Genomic DNA, 12,500 nt, shown 5'->3' with positions numbered 1-12,500 from the left:
TGTTGATTTATTGTTTATTTTTGTTGATTTATTTTATTCATTCAACTCAGACTAAGTCTGTCACGCCACAGACACACACACACACACACACACACACACACACACACACACACACACACACACACGCTGACTGACCTATGGGTGCCCCACTCTCCTCTCCTCTCCTCTCTTCTCTACCTTTGTGTCTCTTACTCTGCCCTCTGGTTTCTCTTCTCTCTTTTCTCTATCCCCTTCTCTCGCTCCCTCTATCACCTTGTGTTGCATCACATTTCCTTTCTTGCCCTCCTCTCCTCTAGCTATCAATCCTCTCGACACATGCGGGCGCTAAACTTTCCCCAGGATTTAAGCACAAAGCCTCACGGCTGTACTGAAGTATGGCTTCCCTGTGATTTACACGTCGTACCCTCACATTCTCAGCTCAGAGGAAACGCCAGCTGAAGGTGAATCTCTGTGCCTGCAGTAATATCCGCCGACACAATGACACATACGCACTAACTCTCTGTCACACACACACACACACACACACACACACACACTAACTCTGTCTTACACGCACACACACATACAGACACGCACACTAACTCTCTCTCTCTCAGGCACACACACCCATACACACACACTCACTCTTTCGAACGCACGCGCACACACACACACGCACTCACACACTAACTCTCTATCACACATACACCTACACACACACACACACACACACACACACACACACATACACCTACACACACACACACCCACACACTAACTCTATCTCACACGCATACACATATTAACTCTGTCTTACATGCATACACACACACACACACACACACACCTGAAGGTGAGAGGATGTGCAGTAGGCACTAAGCAGTGCCCACAGCAGGTGCCGCTGTAGAGGATCTGGCCCTACCCTGGCCCAGGTTGGGCTATGCTGTGGCAGCTCCACCCCTCCTCATTTCTGCACCGTCTCCCTCAGCGGCATCTTTGCCCATATTGTTGGCCGTTCGGTGTGTCTGATGGTGCATGGCAGGCAGCGTACAGGTCATTAAGTGCTGTGAAATTAATTTAACTCCCCATCGTTAAAAGCAGTAGGTGTGATGAGTGTGTTCTGCTTAGAGCTGAGGACAGAGGAATCGGTGTTTTAATGAGCCTAATGAGGGAGAAGGAGCATGCGTAAGTGTGTGTGTCAGGTGCGTGTGTGCGCATGTGTGTGTGTGTGTGTGCCTGTGTGAGTGTACACTTGAACTTTTGACTCTGCATGCATGCAGTGTGTTTTTGAGTGAAGCCCCAGTTAGTCACAGATATCAGTCGTGAGAGGTGCCACCAGTAGGACTGTGTGTGTGTGTGTGTGTGTGTGTGTGTGTGTGTGTGTGTGTGTGTCTGTGGCATCACCGCACAGCATGCAGCGCCTGGCACTCGTCCAAGCACCAGCACCGCTGGGAACTGTCTGAGAGGAGCCAGCTTTATTCAACCCTCAAATGAATCTATCCCCCTGGCTAGACCTCTCCTCTCCTTTTTTATTTATCTCCTGTCCTCTCATCTTTGCCTTTCTCTTCTCTTCTTTCATCTATCATCCCTCCTCTCCTTGTTTCTCTCACCTATCATCTCCTTTCGCCTTCTTTCTCAGCAGATCATCTCCTCTCTCTCAGTCTCTGTTCTTTTCTCCTCTCTCTCCTCTCCTCTCCTCTCTCTCACTCTCTTCTTTTCTCCTCTCCTCTCTCTCATTCTCTCTTCCTTTCTCCTCTCCTCTCTTCTCTCTCAGTCTCTCTTCTTTTCTCCTCTCCTCTCCTCTCCTCTCTCTCAGTCTCTCTCCTTTTCTCCTCTCCTCTCCACCGTCTCTGCGTTGGCAGGCGTGGGCTTGAGTTACATCGGCAGTCCTGGCGGGACAGTGGTGGCTTTGCGGGTCATTAATGTGCAAGAGAAGTCTGACATCATCACCGCATCCTTTTGGAATGTGAAACACCATGGCAGCATTCCAAGGGAGCTGGCTGATCCTGTGCATTATACAGTGGTATCCCAGAGAGGAAGAGAGGAGGGGAGGAGGGGAGGAGGAGAGCAGGAAAAGTGTAAAGGACTGCAGACAACAGGAAAAGTGAGGAGAGGAGAGGAAGATGAGTTGAGATGAGTTGAGACGAGATGACAGGAGTTTAGATGAGATGAGATGAGGAGACAGAAGAGGAGACAGAGAATGTAAGGGACACAGAAAAGAGAACAGGGAAAGAGGGAAGAGAGGAGAGGAGAGGAGTGGAGAGGAGCTGAAGGGTTAAGGGGTGAAGGGTTAATGGGGGCCAATTAAGGGGCCCACGGGTTGCAGCTGTCGGGTATTAGGGCATGCTGAGGTTCCTCCATCAGAGCTGGATTAGACTCGGCAGCAGCTGAAGGACCTGAGAGAGACAGGAATACACACACACATACACACACACACACACACACATACACACACACACACAAACACACACACACAGAAAGAGAGGGAAATGCAGAGACGCTGACACACAGGCACACTGTTAGAGATGCAGATGCACACCCAAGCGCCTGTCCTCTCCCGTGACATTGCCCTCATTGCCCTCAGTGCCCTCAGTGCCCTCAGAAGACCACAGTGTACTCCACATGTTTGTCTAACGCATTTGAGTTCCAGTCTCTCCAGATGATGTCCTGGTCAGTCTGGGTTCTGAATGCCCAACAGAGAAACAGGTGCTGAGGGATGTTTAGTGCATGACACTGATGAGCCATCTTCAGACTTTTTTGGATGCCTGTGTAATACTGTATTCTGATAATACAGAATACAAAATCCTGGCGTTTGCACCGTGTACCTCACAAGTCACATTTAGCTTCCTTAAATGGCTGGTAAGAACGAATGAATAATTTCAAACTTCCTTCTGTGTTGCCTAGCAGCAGCAGGTGATGCAGTGCTCTCTGATTGGCCGGTGGGAAGTGACTCAAATTTACTGACCTGACTTGAACTGCTTTGCCAAACACAAAGTCTGCACAACACTCACACACAAACACATGCACACACACACACACACACACACACACACACACACACACACACACACACACACACACACACACACACACACACACACACACACACACACACAGCATCACTTTCTACTGTCACAGAGCAGGACATTTGTAAGTAATAGATTGGAGGGGTATGTGCTCTGACCTAAAGCAACACAGCAGTGACTGGTGATTCATCAGGTCGTGTTTCATTAATCAAATCACAGGATGACCTACAATTTACCTCCACATACTTTTCGTGTGTGTGTGTGTGTGTGTGTGTGTGTGTGTGTTTGTTCTGAGTATATGTGTGTTTGATTGTGTCTAACTGCTTTTGTGATTATATGTGTATGTAGCGGTGACCCCTCTGTGTCTGTATGGCCTGTGGTATCGTGAGGAAGTACATGTTTATTATGGGAAGGCGGCAAATCTGTGCCCATTGTGTGTGTGTGTTTTTTGCATGTGTGTGTGTGTGTGTGTGTGTGTGTGTGTGCGTGTGCGCGTGCGTGTGCGTGTGCGTGTGCGTGTGCGTGTGCGTGTGCGTGTGCGTGTGCGTGTGCGTGTGCGTGTGCGTGTGCGTGTGCGTGCGCGTGTGTGCGTGTTTGTGTTTGGCTTGTATTTTTGGCAAGGCTGACACATCATTGGTATGGCTTAGAGGTGCCAGGGGAGACATGGGCAGAGCTGGCTGGGCTCTCTGACAGAGGCACCACACACACACACACACACACACACACACACACACACACACACTCCAAACCCTGCAGCAGACAAAGGGAAATATTCCAGTCCCTGAATCTTGTCTGGAAATTCAGACTTGCTGTATGTATCTCCAAGCCTTCCTGTTTCTCTCACACAGATCTTATGTCTGTGTTCTATCCACTTTTTGCTGCCAAACCTCTTTCGAAGAATCACTTCTATTCCCTGTACATATCATTCTCTCTCTTAATCTCTCTGTCTCCCTAGTCCCTTGTAAACATAGATCCCGCTATATTGCCGTGAAGAACACCCCTCATTATGCCGGTTTTGCTTGTTTACACTGAACCCAAGGAGGCATAATGCTGCATCGGTGTGTGTTTTCAGACAGCATGCCGGCGTTCTGGTTGCAGAAGCGTGGCAATTACCATAGTGTCGAGCTTGACCTATAATGCTGCGTTTGACACCACTCAGAACTCTGATATTACCAACTCGGAAAACTCTTGAAGTCGGAGCTCCGACTCCGAGCTCCAAAAAATATCCCTGGCTTCAGCAAGGCACATCAAATATTATGTCGGACGTTGTGTATTCCGAGTTGTCTTGAATGTGCCATAATATATGTGTCAGAAATAAACTATCCTACCTGTTACTTTCAAAGCGATGTCTGATGTTGGCGGGCTCCTACAAGCAATTTTCAGACTCAAGCAAAGTTGGTGTGCATCATGTACAACATAATCATGCTTGTCATGTCTGATTCGTGTGTTCTGACAGAGTAGTCTTGCTATCCCGCAATGCTGGCTCTCCCTTTCACACCGGCGTCGATGTGGCTCTGTGACTACCTCCGCTGCCAACAACAGAGAACCCCATTCTGGGGTTGTACATTTTATACAGAGCGGCGAGGTGGAATAACGTCGCAACATTCCTGCCCTGAACAAGCTGCATAAAAGTGACTTCTCTCTGTCTAACTTTCTCCCTGTCTTGTTTCGCGTTCTCCATTTCTTCCTCTCTCTCTCTGTCTCTGCCCTGCCCTTCATCCTCTTTTTTTCCACTGGAGTCTGTCTATCACTCTATCTTATCCCTTTGCCCTTTTACAGGGTGACTGCTTGTCACCTTCATACATTGATTGGTGTGGGTTAAACTGCCTGCCCATCTCTTCCTCCTTTCCTCTCTCTCCACCTCTCGCTCTCTCTCTCTCTCTCCCCCCTAACTCTCATGCTTTGACTTGTGGCATGATAAACCACATGTCGCACATCTCTCATGACAGACGGCCATTAGTAGGTTATTGCTCTGAGACTAATACACACACACACACACACACACACACACACACACACACACATTCATGGCTAAGGGGTCAGACAAAGGGTGAGTGATGGTGTCTGGAGCCCCTCGGCAGTGCTGGGCTGTTTATAGCAGAGTATGTCAGCAAGTTGCCGAATGAGGGGCATACAGAGGCGACACACACACACACGTACACGCACACACACGCATGCACACACTCACACATGCACACATGCGCACACACGCGCACACACACATACACACATACACACATACACATGCACGCATACCCACACACATGAGCACATAAACACACACTTTCACACATGCACATGCATACTTGTATCCTTGTATACACACATGCATACACATACAGTATATTCGCATACACAAACACATTGTATTTGTACTGTACGCTTGCATGTCACAAATTCCGTTGGTCAATCACACACAGACACACAGATACACAGATACACCGACGCACGCACGCACGCACGCACGCACGCACGCACGCACGCACGCACACCACATGCACAGTGATGTAGATTGTTTTATTCTGTTATCTAAACAAAGAGCCTAAATATGCTAAATTAACTTTCAACAGCTTGTTAAGGACATGCTGACAAGCCTGTCGAATGGCAATTGTCAGAAATTTAGGGCAAGGTAGAGTCACAGGAACTCTGTCAGAGGCACCACAAACACACACACACACACACACACACACACACACACACACACACACACACACACACACACAGCTTACCCTTTGCCATTTCTTCACACTGAATCCCTTAACAAGCTTGGGCTTTTAACTTTTAAGATTGCAGTGGAAGATTGTGAGGTCGGCGTCCTTGTGTGTATGTGTGTGTGTGTGTGCGCGTATGTGTGAGAGCATTTGTATGGGTCTGTGTGGAGTGGTAGATTGTGGCGTCATTGTCCCTGACAGCCCTTCATGGCGGATGGAGTGGAGCTATTGAGACATAAGTGTCAAGAGTTCACCACAATAACTTTTTCTTACAAGGGCAGTTATCAAACAACGGTGTTTCGAGTGTGTGTGCGCCATTGCATCTACGCGCTTTGGGTTTTTGTCTTTGTTGTATGTGTACATAGCACAAAAAAATTACTTCATGATCATCTACATTGTTTATCCTAAGTATGTTTATATTCCCTAATATTCCAAAAGCTACTGTGTCAGAGAGGCTTTCCTTTTTTCGCACAATATATTTTATAAATCATATATTTTATCAGTCTTTCTTCCTTGAAGAAAGGTATGTCCTTTCAGGCATGGAAGGGTCTGGTTCTTCAATGGGGTAGATGACAAGGCCTTTCAGGAGGCTTCCTAGTGTTAATGTCACCACTCTAGAGCAGAGGAAATCTTTTTTGTAAAGAATATGCACATCAAAGTGAGCAGTTTAAAAAGCCCTCCGATAAGATTCTTAAAACAGTGACTTTTCTTCTACTAACTGACGGACTCAAAGCATTGAGTAGAGAAGACACTTGACGACATGGTTACGACATGCATTAAAATGGACACCTTAGTCTGAGAACTTCAAAAGCACCGCAAGTGTCTGCTGTATCTACAGTTAACCAAATATAATGCATATACATACATTGACCATAAGAATAGGTGTTGGATAAAGCATTTTATAAAACGGTGTAATTAGTAGTCATGTAAGTGGTAGTCATGTAGGTACTCTAGGTAGCTAGCTAGTCAAAATCTATGGCTGGCAGGGTAAACAGCCCTTCTTCAAACACTCAAAACTGTTAAACTGTACAATCGTGTTATAAAACAGTGGACTCTTTTTATTTATTTGACTACCTTTACAGCAGATTTATTGACAAAGGTGACTTTCCTGTATTTTACAGGTATATTCTCTTATTATGAAAAAGACAGAACAAATCTACACACATAGAGTGTGTGTGTATGCTGTGTACCGCAGGGAGGAACAGTACAGAGGTTCTAGGGGTTGGCTTTGCTCGTGGCCATGATAACTCAGGCTGACTTATGGCTCGGACTTTAGGATTGCTCCCAGAGGAACGCACAAGGGGAAATGATGAGGGTGGATGTGGGTGGGTGAGCGTGTGGTGGGTGTGCGTGGGGGTTGATCGTTGTGTGTGTGTGTGTGTGTGTGCGTGTGCGTGTGCGTGTGTGCGTGTGTGTGCCTGTGTGTGTGATATGGATGTCATTCCTCACTCAGAATTGGAAATGAATGAGGGAGGATAGCTGCCCTCGTAACTCACAACATGACCAAGAGAGCATAGCACTGCACACGTACACACACACTACTTTGTCCCAATGCATGTGTGAGCAAGTGCACACACACACACACACACACGCACACACGCACACACTCACACACACACACAGACACACACACGCACATAAATGAGAGGATAGCTGACCCTCATAACTCAAAACAATGCTAAGCCAGCATAGCACACCACAGCCTCACACATAATTGTGCGCACACACGTAACACAAACGTAACACACGCACACACACACACACACACACACACACACACACACACACACATTTTCTTGCAGGTACACTCACAGAACCACACACCATACTAGCATACCCCCTCCGACTCAAGCTCACCTTGTCCATGTCCGTTAAAGCACAGCTATAATTCATTCCACAGTGCCTGGGCTGGCCCTTTAGACTTTGTATACTCTCCATGGAAACTGAGCACATTTTGTGTATATGGGTGTGTGAATGAATGTGTGTGAGCGTTATCTATGTATTCCACATGTGATGTTATATGGCCCTGCCAATGTGTGGTCTATGAATCCCATTGTCTGTTGGTTGACCCAAGGGTAGACTCATATATATGTCTGCACGTTTATGTGTTTGTGTGTGTGTGTGTGTGTGTGTGTGTGTGTGTGTGTGTGTGTGTGTGTGTGTGTGTGTGTGTGTGTGTGTACGCACAGCTGTGTGCCCAATCATTACATTGTCTGAGGCAGTTCTGTTAGACGAAGTTTATGTATCAGTGGCCTGGCCTGGTGAGTGAATTGGGCAGGTTTTATACTAGTGTTGTATTTCACTGCAGTGCTTCCTCACAGTAAGTGGGATTATTATTCATAGACATCTGTGTGTGTCTCTCTCTGTGTGTGTGTGTGTGTGTGTGTGTGTGTGTGTGTGTGTGTGTGTGTGTGTGTGTGTGTGTGTGTGTGTTTCTCCCCTTAGACCCTTGGCTCCCCCGCTGCTTGTGACTGAGGAGGGGACAGACACACTAACACACACCCAGCAAACATCATCTTCTCCCAGTCAGAGGTAAGACCACCCAAACCACACCACGCTGTTCAGCATCCATCTAGAGAACAAAGGCCGCTGTGATTATCATTTGGAATGAGTGTGTGGAGACATTTGGACTAAAGTTTCACTGAGATCATTGCTTCCTCCTGAATAAATCCCCATTACATTGCTGTCTTGAAGGTGTTTTATAAACTATGTGTGTAAATCATTACTATGATGTAAATGTTAGACATAAACTAGCCAGCAGCATGAAAAAGGCTCGGCTTGGCGGGTTCTCCTCATTATTGGGCCTTTCGTCAAACAGTTAGCTGAGGGCTGGATTGGGTCCGGTTCTGATCAGGCACAGACTAGGGGTTGGCGTTTATGAATTAATATCAGCCCAAAATGTTGGCCAAATATCGATTATCAGCCATCTTAAGCCATTATATATTGATAATGGTATTAATAACGCATATTAGTCGATCCTTAGCAGAGACGTGGCTGATCTCTGCCAAAGCCGCACCAGATCCAGGCCAAAGTCAAGATCCGACCGTATGCGAAGACCTGCGGGAAACAGGCGGGTGCAGCACGGCGTGTGCCATAGTTGGACCCCATCGGGGCCAGGGCACCTCAGCCAGAGTGTCAGCTCAGCCCCAAAAATAGCCAGGGGATGAGGCTGGCCCCGGGTCTGGTGTCTCTCCACATAGCTGCACCTTTGATAGTGCTGTCTCTAGCAGCATGGGGCACTATATAAATAGGGTATGGGGTAAGCTTCTGGTGGTGTGTGTGTGTGTGTGTGTGTGTGTGTGTGGTGTGTGTGTGTCCTCTGTTACGGAGGGTGTCCTGGAGCTGTCGGCACAGTTACGCTCCCTCACGACTGCGACACATCGTGTCAGACCTGGCCGGGTGTCCATTGCCATGCCTGAACAGTTCAAAGTCAGGCATTGAAAAATGAAGCTGTGTGTGTGTGTGCGTGTGTGTGTGTGTGCGTGTGTGCGTGTGTGCGTGTGTGCGTGTGTGTGTGTGTGTGTGGATTCAGGGGTGAGTAGATAACCTGTGTCTGTAGATCAAAGGGATGCTAAAGTGTCAGGATTCACTGAGGCTCCTGTAGCTGTGTGTGTGTGTGTGTGTGTGTGTGTAAGTGTGTGTGTGTGTGTGTGGTACCGGGGGGCCCCTATGTTCTGTGGTGTCAGTTTTAAGGCAGGAGATCAGAGGCAGGGATTGAGGATGAAGAAGTCAAGAATCCTGGTGTCTCATTCTCTAACACTCCTGTGGCTGTGAGTGTATGTGTGCACTCTTACATATTGGTGTGTGTAATATGAGAGGTAGCACGTGTGTTACAGTGGCTGTAGAATTTGTGTGTGTGTGTGTGTGTGTGTGTGTGTGTGTGTGTGTGTGTACCCTCAGCTGGTCGGTCATTCCTATCGACTGACAGCGCCGCTGCTAGCTCTTCCCAGCCCACTGCTCGACCCCAGGCATGGAGATCACCAGCTCCACCTGAGGGAGGATAGAGTGAGAGAGAAACAGAGCAGGAGATGGATGCGTTGCTAGACACATAGATGAATAGAGTGCCTCGAAGACACAGCAGAGAGAGAGAGAGAGAGAGAGAGAGAGAGAATGTGAATAAGGAGAATGTGATTATCCAAAGCAGGACACTGCAGGCTCGTCCTCGGGCTCCCATGTGAATCCCTGTGGTAAGCCGCTCTGGCCCTCCTTAATTGCCTATTGATTGAGTGTGGTGGGGCGCAGGAGACAATGAATTAGTGCTCTGGCAGCCGGGAGGAGTGGCCGTGGACACGGCGTCCCGTTAGGAGGCACTCAATCATCCACTATTTATTTATCCGGCTCCGTAATTAAGGACGCCCAACGTGATACGTGTGTGTGTGTGTGTTAGAAGGTCTGCCAGAACGATTACTCTCCCTGGCCAGAGCGCCAAGATGTTGATGATTATGAGCATGTGAGGGGATAAGTCAGGAGAATGTGTGGGTGTGTGTGGGTGTGTGTGTGTGTGTGGCGGGGGGGTGTTAGGAAATAATACACATTTGTTTGTGTCTGTGTGTCAGTGAGTAATTCAGAGGCCTGTGCCCCATGTGTGCTTTAAAAAAAAAAAAATGGTGAGAGAGAAGAATAAACAATTCAATTCTCTTTTCTGATTGGAGGGCGAGAGAGAGAGAGAGCGAGAGAGAGCGAGTGAGAGAGAGAGAGAGAGAGAGAGGGAGGGAGGGAGGGAGGGAGGAAAGGACGAACGATTCAATTCTGCTCTCTGACGACACCAATTTGGCAGTTAAATTGGTTCCACCGCACCGGCTTCCATTGTCCGAGGAGATTGGTCTCATTGTGCATGCATGGCTGCATGCATCCCGGCATGACACCGGCCAGCAAGAGCGACCCTAATGAATGGACATAAATAATATTACTGCTGCACACGCCTCCCCATGCATCCACAGTTCCACATTCATTCTTACACAGTCTCAGTAGCACAGGCCCGCTTATGCAGAGAGCTGAATTGACGGTGAGTCTGCCACCTCTGTTGTAATTAGCACCAGCTTGGTGTGATGGGAGCCTTGTTTGCTTTGGAAGCCGGGGCTGGTGGTATTGTCTTGAGCCCTGTACTCCCTATGAAGGGAAAAGTGTCTGTAGTGTGAGTGTGTTCATCAGTGTGTGTGTGTGTGTAAGTAAGTGTGCATCATTGTGAGCGTTTGTGTGTGACGGGGGACTCGTAACACTTAAATATATATATATATATCTCGAGGACTATTCCATACCACTGCCGTGCCTGAAATAAGGTTTAGCTCTGCAGGACTGCCAGCCTCTCCTCTCCTCTCCTCTCCTGTCCTCTTCTTCTTCCCCTCTCCTCCTCTCCTCTGCTTTCTGTTCTTTTTCTTCTTCCCCTCTCCTCCTCTCCTCTCCTCTCCTCTCCAGTGCTGCCTCAGTTGGATTAGTAAAATTTTGTTTGTGCATAATTTGCATCAAGCATGAGGTTAACTTTCCCTTGAGGCGGTGCTTTAGTAAAAGCGGGACACATATTTTCACTTTATCTGCCAGTTGTGCCTCGTTGAAAGAAACTCTTGCTTTGGTTGGAATAATAGCTACTGTGAACACACACTGGCTGCTTGTGGACTAAGGATATGTGTGGGTTGGGTCCTTATCGGTCTCATTATGTGGCTTTTGAGATTTATTTATTTATTTATTTGTGTGTGTGTGTGTGTGTGTGTGTGTGTGTTTTTGTATTTGAATGTGAACCAGGCCATTCATCGTGAAGCAGTAATAAGACTGACCAACAGGTATCCCACCCAATGGTCACTGATAATTATAGACCACACACACACACCCGCACACACATACACATACACACACACACACACACACACACACACACACTCCCACTCCCCTGCAGTGCCTGTCAAAGAGGTTAAGTGGTGGCAGCATACTGTGTAGTAGCAGACATTAGGAGCACTTATTAGCATGGCATTCCCAACCTGTTCCCCTCCCTGCCACCCACTTAGCCAGACAGGAGTCGGAGACTGACAGAATTCCATTAGAAAATTCCACTGCTTTTCACAGCATTCTGCAAATGCATTGTAATGGCATCCTCTGTCCCCATATTCTGTTTTCGTATAGCTTTCTTTCTCTCATCTTGACATGTGAAATGGCTGTGAAGTCATTTGCTGCATTTTTTCACGATGTTGCTCATTTTCACATTTGCCACGTACATTTTCTTCTGGCCTCCTGATGGTGATATAAGGTTATGCACAGTCTGTGTCAACCACTGCCACTGCTTCATGTCCCACTTGTGTCTGGTGTGTGGTGGATTGAGTACCACGGTGAAGTTAGCTCGATATTAGACATTTGCTTGACATTTACAACATAGCACGGAGATCTTGCACGGAGATGGCATTTCAAAATGAAAGTCAGTTCCTAAATTCATGACACAAGAATCGCAAAAACGCCATTGCAAATGTTTAGAAATCCCCTCCACAAAATCATCACAAAAAACTCACCAAATTCCTGGAGAGACTGATTTCTGTGTGTGTGTTTGTGTGTGTGTGTTTGTGTGTGTGTGCGTGTGTGTGTGTGTGTGTGTGTGTGTGTGTGTGTGTGTGTGTGTGTGTGTGTGTGTGTGTGTGTGTGTGTGTGTGTGTGTGTGTGTGCGCGCGCGTGCGTAGTGTCTGATTGAGCCGTTGGGTCCCTTCGGAGTGTAACAAGGAAGCAACGGGCTTCACATCGATCTAGAGAAACCCTGCTGCTGCTGTTGCTGCTGCTGTGGCGAATCACTTGCTAGCAAAACCCA

At 47.5% G+C, this 12,500-nt stretch overlaps 1 protein-coding gene across 2 annotated transcripts in view; it reads left to right on the top strand.

Moving 5' to 3' along the window:
- tspan9a (tetraspanin 9a) overlaps positions 1-12,500 on the top strand; it is a 192,196-nt gene that overhangs the window by 52,827 nt on the left and 126,869 nt on the right. For both annotated transcript variants that reach the window (XM_031564534.2, XM_031564533.2), the window contains one exon: positions 8,162-8,248. The gene's annotated coding sequence lies outside the window, so the exon portion shown is untranslated. The remainder of the gene's footprint in view (positions 1-8,161; positions 8,249-12,500) is intronic.

Source organism: Clupea harengus, chromosome 3 (assembly GCF_900700415.2).
Source record: "Clupea harengus chromosome 3, Ch_v2.0.2, whole genome shotgun sequence".
In the NCBI taxonomy this organism is placed as follows: domain Eukaryota; kingdom Metazoa; phylum Chordata; class Actinopteri; order Clupeiformes; family Clupeidae; genus Clupea; species Clupea harengus.
Note: the sequence above shows the minus strand (reverse complement) of the source record. Positions and strands in the feature narration are given on the sequence as shown.